Consider the following 3928-nt stretch of genomic DNA (forward strand, 5'->3'; position numbering starts at 1 on the left):
AGGAAAAGTTTCTTCACCGAAAGGGTTGTCGAGCATTGGGGCAGGCCGCAGAGGCAAGTGGTTGAGTTACCATCCCTGGAGGTATTTAAAAGACGTGTAGACGTGGTGCTCAGGGACGTGGTTGAGTGGTGGACCTGGCAGCGTTAGGTTAACGGTTGGACTCGATGATCTTAAAGGTCTTTTCCAACCTAAACGATCCTATGCTTCTTGACCGGCTGCCAAGGGTCCACCCAGCTGCCCCTCTTCCACAGGACAGGGGGAGAAAAGAGGATGAAAAAGTTCCTTCTGGAAATATCCACCTGCCAGATCCACAGGCAGCAGGGAAATATCGGCCCTCATAGTGCTGCGCTTTGGAGCTGTAGCTAGAAGGGCGTTGATAACACACCCATGTTTCAGCAGCGCTCCCACAGCATGGAGGCTGTCTCTCCAACCACCCCACCCCCAAAGTCCAGTAAGCTGGGGGTGGGCAAGAGGTTGGGAGGGGACAGAGCCAGGACAGCTGACCCAAAGTGACAGAGAGAGCTATTCCACTGTGCTATGGAAGCACCACAGCTGCCACTCAGAGCGACTGTTTTCTCCTACCGCCTCCCTCCTCACCAGAAAAGGGATATCGACGCGGCCTTATCACACGGCCATCGATAAAGCGCTCCAACAGGAGTTGGATGCTCCCAACACATTGCGCTGTGCCGAAACCACCCTCGCACGGCACGCCTGTAGCGTCACATACAGTATTTTCTAAAGTTTTAGCAGCAGCCCACGCTGGCTTTATGTACATTTGCGTACCACTTCCAAAAAGCTAAGCGCCTGCTTCCTGCAAGACGCAGGAGACTGCCAAGCGGTTCCAGCGTCACGCTTCAAGTGACTGGGCAAATCGCTATCTATCTACAGAACACCGTTAGCAGACTGAAACATTCCACATACTTACACTCCGGGGAGACACCGTTTTAACTTGCAGAACTATTCCCCTCAGTAAGACGCACCAGACAGAGGTGATATCCCCATGCTAAGTCTTTATTGTGCAACTGCTGCTCAAAGCTTTTATTACCTTCCACAGGCACACGTCACAAAAAATTAGACATCAACAGTGGCTAGACTGACGGGCAACAGACGAAATCCATTCGGTGGCGATTTGTACACGTGCAGCAACTCCTGTGGTGCAAAAATCTTAGCCAGGCGGCCAGCCCAACTGACGGCCACCCAGAATACGTAGATGTACGTGACAGACAGGCTGCCCACCCTCGGGCCCTTCGTCCGCAACCGTCCGGAATCCATTGGTCAGGCCCAGGTGAGCAGCACGCTTCTTGCCAACAATCACTAGATGCCCAAGAAGCTGGAGAAGGAAGTACAAAACCATAAATAAATAAAATCAAAAGCCACACGCAAAGAGGGGAGAGGGCAGGGAGGGAAGGCATGAGAGCAGAGAACCACCCAGAGAAACCAGTGTGCCAATTCCTAGCAATTCAACCATTGCGCTTCAAATTACTGTCTGTCCGCCTGCAACTGACATTTTCCAAGCAAAGCTACAAAGACCAAGTAGGCACACTGGGGGGGGGGGGGGCGGGGGAAAGAGCCACGCAATTTTTTTCAGGCTCGACGGTAACGGACTACAAAACGGCCACAGAAGCTAAGCTCGTCTCCGGGTTCAAGCCCCCATTATACCTTCGGGCAACATAAGCCATTCGGGCGGAAAAGAAACTTTAGGCTGTCTTTGCATGGGTTGACAAAGCCTTTCAACTTGACTTTCAGAGCTAAGAGCAAAGCACCCGGCACCTCTCAACCAGCTTTGCCCTTCCTCAGCCCTGACCTGCCAAAAACCCCAAGCCCTCTTCTCCGCATTAGAAGAAGTACTGCTGCTCTTACTCCAAACCACGACAACAGGCATCAGACTGCGCCCCAAAACAACACCGCATTTTGCACCAGAAGTACATACCCAGGGACGAGCATTGCTTTATATCACTACTTTTAGTCAAAAAGCTCAATCCCGTTGCAAGCTAGAGGCAAAGGATTATAGCGCCAGAAAACCCCAAACAGCCTACTGTGCCCTATCAAGGGGGAAAGGGGGGGATGGGAAAGAGTCCAGTAAATTCGGAACTAATTACAGGTACAGTTTAGCGTACAGAACGCTTCCACGGTACTTACAGATTCGCCAGAATCTTCTGCTTCAGATAACCTGATAATTGGCTCCTTCGGCATGACCAGGACAAGCGTCGGAGCTTGGGGTGAAAGATCGTGGAACGCGAGGCGCTGGAGGAAGAGTATAAAACAGTTAAAACGCAATTGGCTTCAGAGAAAGGTAATAGCTTCAGCAAATCAGTATGCCCCACTGAACTCGTACAGAAGCAGATCACCAGATACCCCAAACACAAGCCGAAACGCTGATTTCTCTTACGCGATGTTAGTACTTTCTATTAACTCATTACGGTCACTGCTCAGACGTTCGCTGTTTACATACATACGCGCGTGCGTACGCACACCGGGAAGCCCCGAGGAGACTGACTGCGTGTGCTTAATCTAAGGTTTCAAGACTATCCTCCTACACGAGGCAGGACCACTCCCACCCCTCGGCAGCAGCAGCAGCAGCAAACTTTGCACGACTTGCGGTGCCAAAGGGATATCACGCGGCAAACGTCTGCGGCTGCCGCCAAGTGCGTTACCGTCAGAGGCCCTCCTCTGCGCGCGCGCACGCACGACACGGTGGGGCTGGGAACCGAGGCGAGCCGGACAGCACCAGCAACCCAGTACGCGCCGCGGCAGCCGGGGAAGGGGGGGGGGGGCACCGAAGAAGCGCGATGTTTTAGGGATGGTGCAGTAGAGAGCGCCACAACCCAGAAAGGCCCCGCCCGTCCCCCGTCCCTCCCTCCCTCCCTCCAGCCACCCGCAGCAACGCCGCCACCCGCCCTGCCGCGCTCCCGGGCACCGCGCAACGGGTCCTCGGCTCAGGGTGCCTGCGAGCGCGGGGGGAGGGGCGAGGGGGGGAAGGGAAGGGGACGGGAGGGGAGGGCAGGGAAAGGGAACCGCGCACAGAGCAAAGCCGCGGCTACCTCCTCGTCCTCGTCGATGACGTTGGCGGGGAAGCGCCTTGCCGATGACCTTTCCGAAGACAGAAGCGGCGCCACCGGGCCGGGCGGCCCGCGCCCCGAGAATCTCGTCAGCCACGACAACGCCCCTTGTCGCCCCCGCGCTTCCTCCACTCGGCCAGGCCCTCCGCGGCGCCCATTGGGCCGCCAGATCGCCGCCGGCCGATCCCGCGTCTCGACTGGCTGTCTCGTCTGTCGTTTTCGCTTGTCCTCGCCCCCTCGGCGGGTCCGCCCTCGCCGACCTGGTGCTTACCGGGGCTCGGGGAGTTTGCGTGCCCTCGGGGCGCGGAGGGATCCGGCCTGGGGGTGGAGGGATCTGTGCCGTGTAGTGCTGCGACCCCGTGGGCGGGCAACGAGGTCTCAGAAGAGGCTGTTGTAGCTAGAAGGACTATTTATTGTTATTTATTACCGCATCGAGTCCGCCCCAAACGTGCTTGTGGCTTTTTGGTGCTGCTCCCTCCAGTCAAACGACTGCTTTTGCCAGGGCAGGGCAGGGCAGGGCAGGGCAGGCCAGGCCTTAACTTTTCAGAACGTTTCGCAGAACCAACAGAAGCTGCTCGAAATTGTTCCCTGAAAGCCCCGCTTCAATTGCAGACGTTTCTAAGCTGCACGCCTCCTGGGAGAAAATAAAATACAAAGCGTGTGTTCGGCACTGGTGGCTCGAGGGCTGGAGGGCAGATCAAGCTAGGATTTGCGCTAAGCTGGGTAGGAGGCTTTTAGAAAAACAGGCGGTGCCCCCAAAGCCGCCCAAGGGTGGTCTGTGGTGCCCTGCACCCCCGGGGACAGCGAGCAATTCGATTGGGCTACACAACTGTGTTGTAACATATATAAACCCTGCTTGCCTCTATATC

The 3928-nt window shown here is 56.1% G+C and overlaps 1 long non-coding RNA gene across 1 annotated transcript; it reads right to left on the reverse strand.

Moving 5' to 3' along the window:
- Positions 1-990: 990 nt before the first annotated feature.
- LOC309602005 lies at positions 991-2769 on the reverse strand. The gene is made up of 2 exons (XR_014230614.1): positions 2140-2769; positions 991-1330 (listed from the first exon to the last, which is right to left on the reverse strand). It is a non-coding gene; the product is annotated as an uncharacterized lncRNA (long non-coding RNA).
- Between the last annotated feature and the right edge of the window lie 1159 nt (positions 2770-3928).

Source organism: Platalea leucorodia, assembly GCF_965183815.1.
Source record: "Platalea leucorodia genome assembly, chromosome: W".
NCBI classification, from domain to species: Eukaryota; Metazoa; Chordata; class Aves; order Pelecaniformes; family Threskiornithidae; genus Platalea; species Platalea leucorodia.